The 6,188-nt window shown below is 40.1% G+C and overlaps 1 long non-coding RNA gene across 1 annotated transcript; it reads left to right on the top strand.

Annotated features, from left to right (window-relative positions):
* Window positions 1-1,627: 1,627 nt before the first annotated feature.
* Window positions 1,628-3,592, top strand: LOC141758105 (uncharacterized). Its single transcript, XR_012591818.1, has 3 exons — window positions 1,628-1,807; window positions 2,762-2,809; window positions 3,467-3,592. It is a non-coding gene; the product is annotated as an uncharacterized LOC141758105 (long non-coding RNA).
* The last annotated feature ends 2,596 nt before the right edge of the window (window positions 3,593-6,188 follow it).

The raw sequence follows: 6,188 nt of genomic DNA, 5'->3' as shown, positions 1-6,188 counted from the left end.
ACACCAAGACCTTGAGGAACATCATAGAAAAAGCAATGCTGTGATTTGGTATAAAAAAAATTTGACATTTGGAGATTTCTGCAAGAATTGCATTTTTCGGCGATTGAATAGCGAGCAATTCGGTTCTGGAAACTGCTCAGAAACCCCCTTATTGTCAGTTTACCCAGGAAAGCCATCCATCCTCTGAATGCCCTAAGTCTCTAGTTTGTGGCTGTAAAGTTTCATGAGGCTGTGATTATCCTAGAGGTCACCACAGGTCATTTTATACAGTGAGGTAAAATTAACAAAAAATAGTCTCACTACAATGAAATGGCTACTATGGGGACTAACATCATCACACATGAATACAATTGGGCTCATTGGATCCACAAGAGTCTCAGCTTTACAGTGATACTCACATTTATGTAATTCCAAGACTGTTTCTAGGAGCGTTATTTAGCCTCCTTCCCGACGAGCTAGTATGACATGGTTGGTACCAATGGATTCCTTAGGTCTTTAGTTTCATATGATATCTGTATCTTCACTCTAGCTACAGCCTCTGAAAGACAGTAAAGTCGGTCAGGATCGCAGGAGAGTTGAATAAATAAATCTGTTCCTCTCCGTTTCTCTCTGTCTCTCATGCTGTCAAGGGTGAGCAACTATCTCTGTTGTCTCTCTGACCAGATGTTGAACTCTGTGTAACCCGTGGATGAATAATCACAGCCTGAGTCCCTCCTCCGCTCTCAGCACTGTCAACCTCTACACCCAGTGAGGTCAATTCACTCTTTAATCTAAACACTTCTAAATAAACTTCAACATAAAACGTTCATCCAACAGAGGATGTTCAATTTTCAAAATGTCATATTATGCACTTGTCAGCTTGAAAGGATTAACCCTGTTAAAGGAATATTATGGATTATAGGCTTATATTCACTTTCCTGTCAAGAGGAAGATGAAAAGATCGATACCACTCTCAATGTTTGTATGTTAAATTTGTAGCTGGAGATGGTTAGCTTAACATAAAAACTGAATACAAGGGAGACATAGCTAGCCTGGCACAGTCCAAAGCTGTCATGGTCATATTCAAAGGGGTTCTATGGGTTCTATGGGTACCCACGAGTCTCCCCTTTACAGACATGCCCACTTTATGATAATCACATGCAGTTTGGGGCAAGTCATAGTCAAGTCAGCACACTGACACACTGACAGCTGTTGTTGCCTGTTGGGCTGCAGTTTGCCATGTTATGATTTGAGCATATGTTTAATACTAAATGCAGTACCTGTGAGGGTCTCTGGACAATATTTGACATTGTTTTGTGTTATTAATTGATTTTCAATAATATATATATACATACATTTGCATAAAGCAATCATATTTGCCCACTCCCATGTTGATAAGAGTATTAAATACTTGACCAATCTCCCTTTAAGGTACATTTTGAACAGATAAAACAAATGTGATTAATCGCAATTAATCATGATTAAATATTTTAATTGAATGACAGTCCTAATATATATATATATATATATATATATACACATTATATATATATATATAGTCTAGTTCTTAGATTTCTTAGATAAAGAAAATAGAACCATAGAATCAATCTTAGAACTCTGATGACAAAACAATAGAATGTTGATGACAGTGAGACTCTCACTTAGTTCTGATTAACACAGATTAACACTCAAAGTCTCAAAGCACATTGTAGCAGCTGTAGTTTTTCCTTGGAGACAAACATTTTTCAGAAATACGTATTTCTGTGACATACAGCCTCGAGCTTTCAATTTTGCAACCAAAATTGCAGACCAGTTCTCTGGAAGTAAGGTAAGTCTGTAACCCTGTGCATAGGCTCATTCCTCAATAACCTAGTCTATAATTTAGGTATTACAGTTTTTCCTCAATCGCTTTGGCTCATTTTTCAAAACAGTCTTAACACTCTCTAAATTGTAAGTGCAATTGTCACAACTGTTTGCTGGGACATCACAACACTATTGTATGTTTGCAAAAGGTAGTAACTCACCCAAAACATTTCATTCATGCTTCAAAACCTAGTTATTGTGTCAGTGAATTGGCAAATGCCACCAAAATGAGAAGTTGTTTTGTCCTGGAAGTTGTGAAGAGGACCACAACTTCACTGAGAATCAACTCATCAGATTTGATCAGCAAGCCATGTGCAAGCGGTTATTGTACCGACTCTTTTGCACATGTGCCAAAACACATGCAGTTTGCTTGCATGAATGAGAAATTCAAATCTGTTGTGAACAGCAAACCAATTGTTTAGAGATTTGAACTTATTGTTTTGAAAAAAAGCAATTCTCATTCAAGAATTGAGCCAAAGCAAATGAGAAAAACTGTAACATGACTCTTCTGGTGTCTACTTAATTAGTCAGTCATAGTGTTAAATTCACAATTTTGTTTTGCAAACTTGTTCACTATTTAAGAGTTGCATTAATCTGCTGTTAGGGACTTTTGAAAATCATATTCTTGTTCACAAGAAATGACAGACTGAAAGAAAACAAGCTTATTATATTAAGTTTTATTGAATTTCAACTAAATGTTTGCACCAACGTATCAGGCTTGTACATGTACTAGACATTGTGGGGATAAATATCTGTTCACACCATCACATCATAGGGGAACACCTACTAGATGAGCTGTCAGTGTCACACGAGCTGAATGTAAAATTTGAGGGTTTCAGAATTGTAAATATTTGAGGTAGGATGGACAACATTGTAATATTGTAAGATCATTTTTGATTTCTATGTCTGATCTATTTAGTTCAAATGGATGGAAGAGGAGACGGACCCCACAACGATGAAAACGACCGTAAGTACTTGGTTCATCAGTTTACACAGACCACTCTGATGTACAGTCTTTCCAAAAGCTATGTAAAGGTGGAGTCTGTGACTCTAATCCAATACACTTTTTATCAAATTCAGTGAATATCTCCTTACGGTCCGCTAGCTGTCCGTTCTGTGTGTGCATTGAAAAAAAATCTGGTGTTCATACACAGCCCTGGCTCTGTAAATAGGAAACAAGCAAAATGGATCGGACCGAGCCACTAGGGCTGTATCGAATGTTATTTTTTTCCCATTCAAAGCTTCTATTGAGTTTTTCGAATGAAGCTTCGAATGTCTGTTAGTACAGTTGCGAGCCTCCCTTTGTGTGCCGCAAGCGGGAAAACAAACTTTGTTTTTGCCAATAAATATGGATTGAAGTAGAATATTTTGTTTGATAAAAACATGTTGTGATTTTTGGAAATGATTACATCCGTCTTTTGGAGTCACACATCACTATTCCAGCAGGGGAAAGAACATGGATGTATAAAGAGAAAGGCAGTGGGAGTGAGAGGGTTGGTGTTTATTTGGGTGTTGACTTCAAATATCAACTATCTTTCTCCAGAATAGCAAACTCCACCTTTAAGGGAGACTGATTTACAGTTCAATTCAATGGTATAACATAATTCTCTACCTGATCTTGCAGGCCCTGTGTTCCTCCACTATTTATTTCCAAGAGGAGATCAGCCAATGGGCAATCAACTTCATGGTGGATTCATTGCCTGGTTAGTATTAAACCTGAATGGTGAACCAGATGAGCCCGGCATCGCTGCGTTAGTGGAGGTGTTTCTAGGACCTGTGCACCAAGACCTTGACAACAATGGAAACAACCATGAAGTCCAGGGCAACCATGAAAACCAGGATGAGGAAAACCATGGAAACATTGTCAACAATGACATCCATGACAACCTTGACGGCATCCAACGTTGAGGTTAGAGTCCACCAGGGTGTAGAGGAAGACGACCCCCTGCCTGGAGGATTCGGGAAAAGGTCAAGAGAGGAGGATGGAGAGGTCATTGAAGAGGGAAGCAGCAAAAGATACAGATGGTGGGATGAGTTTGCTGAAACCAGCTCTGACAGTAACACTGACAGTGACACTGACAGCACAAACAGTGACGATTTCAACAGAAAAACTGAAATTAGTCCAGACAAGCAGGATGAAGCTGCTGAAGAAGACCCTCTGCCTGGTGTATCCCGGAAAACATCAAGAAAGAACGATGAAGAGGAGAGAAGCAGCAAGAAATCAAGACAGTTAAGAGTTTGCAGACAGCAACTCTGACATAGTCACCATCACAACTGGCCACGATCTTGCTCACAGTAGTGCAAATATATTGATGTGGCCAAAGTAAATCTAAGTCGTTTTGTTGCCTAAACCTAACCAAGGCAATCTTTTCCTAAACCTCATTAAGCAGTTTTGTTGCAGAAACCAAACCAAGTTGTTTCCTGTAAAGACGGAAGTTTATTTAGAAAAGACCGCAGCGGATATTGACACGTGCGTCACATGTTGCTGGACATTCATAGGAAAATGCACGAAAAATGAGGAATAACTATTTGTAAGAAATCATACAAACCGTTGTATGAGAAAACATTGAACTATGTCAATATACCCGGTTAATAAAAGTAGAATTTAAAACACTTTCCCGAGGGATTAAACAGTTTGTCCAAACATCATGTAATAATTGACCCACCAACAGGTCAGCAAGGTTGAAGAGGTTATCAAATAGCATTTATCAGAGTCCAATAGGCTTGTCACTGTGCCAGTCATTACACAGATTAGATCAGAGCCACAAGTATACTGTAGAAATAGAGTGCAGAAGGAATGTGGCCTAGTTAACTGGTCCCTATTGCAAAACAGAGGACCTGACACGTGGATGTTGTGGAGGATGGAAAAAATCCATGGTGTAAATTATAGTATCTCACTAATGTACTGTATATGTTGCTTTAGAAAATAAGCCCTTTCAAATGAGAAAATAATAAGACATTCATGAAACTTAATTCATGAAGACAACAAAACTTAAGCTCTGGATGCAGTTTGTGCAGCAGGGTGGCAATGTGAGTATGAAGACCCTTCTTCCACCAGAGAACTCTGCTCCAAGCTCCAGTGTCAGCAAGCATCCGTCCTACCAACATGTCCTTGAGCGAGACACGGCTGTTTTGTATCTGACCCAGTGCTCTGACCTAAAGGTGGAGGGAGAAAAGAGAATTCTCCTCTAGGGATCAATAAAGCATTACATCGCATTAAAATCAAGCTTTGGATCCTAGATCCAGTTAGATGTCGACTTGCAAAACCAGTGATTTGCTCATCAATCTGATGTGCTCTGAAGCTCTTCCCTCCACAGGGTGGCATGGTTTCACTACAACGCACACCAACAGGGGCTTTGAAACAGACTTGGTGATTGACGCTGGCAGCTGGTGGATCCCGATGCCAGACAGTGATTCCCCATGGCTCATGCACACGGTCAGTCTTCGCTACCAGAGGGTTATCATCAAAGAGGAAGTGCAGATTGTTGGGGTGGAGCTGAGGTATCAGGAGAGAGGCAGCCTGGAGGCTATTTGTCACATGAGTTGTCAGGGGCCATAAAGGCCGATGGCGAGCAGAGCCGCAGAGAGGCACAATGAAGAACAAATGGTCCATGTGCAGATATGCCTGGGCGATCTGTGGTGGTGCCTACAGTGTAAGACTTTGTCATTATATCACTATTGTTGTAGCTGAGGGACCTTGCTGCTCTGAGCATGTGTGCTTGAGTATGAGTGCTCCAGAGAGGGTGAGAAAACATATGACTGTATCAGTAATGGCTGTTGGCTACTGACTGAAACTCTCAGTCAAGGTTTCAAACAGCCAAATAGCTGCACATAACACTCTAATTAAAGGAATAATTTAACATTTTCAGGAAAAAAAGCTTACCTTCTTTCTTACCAAGAGTTAGATGAGAAGATCGATACTAACTAGGGATGTCACGAGAACAGATAATTCGATACCAAGGTGATGCCACAATTCTGAAAACGTGACGGGTACTTGTTTTTCTACATACCGCAGGTACTGTAGGTACCGTCAGGGCTCAAGACTAACGGCGTCCCGCCAACCCGAGGGCGATATAAAATGTGTTTGGGACGCAGTAAACTCACTGATGCATGCAGGGGACGCACCCTATATTTCCCCTGATACTGCTACATTGTGAAAAACAAATCTGTGTTGAAATCAGCAGAACAAGAGCTAGTTAATGTTAGCTGTTAGTTCCGTGCAGGACTGTGCTGCTTACGATTTATTGTTTAACTTTTGTATTTTACTGTGGGATCTAATTTTCACTGGTATTGATATCGACTAATACATTTCTAGTATTTTCTGGTAGCATAAAGACTGGATTTTC

Source organism: Sebastes fasciatus, chromosome 20 (genome assembly GCF_043250625.1).
Source record: "Sebastes fasciatus isolate fSebFas1 chromosome 20, fSebFas1.pri, whole genome shotgun sequence".
In the NCBI taxonomy this organism is placed as follows: domain Eukaryota; kingdom Metazoa; phylum Chordata; class Actinopteri; order Perciformes; family Sebastidae; genus Sebastes; species Sebastes fasciatus.
The sequence above is the reverse complement of the archived record's forward strand: the minus strand, read 5'-3'. Positions and strand labels throughout refer to the sequence as shown.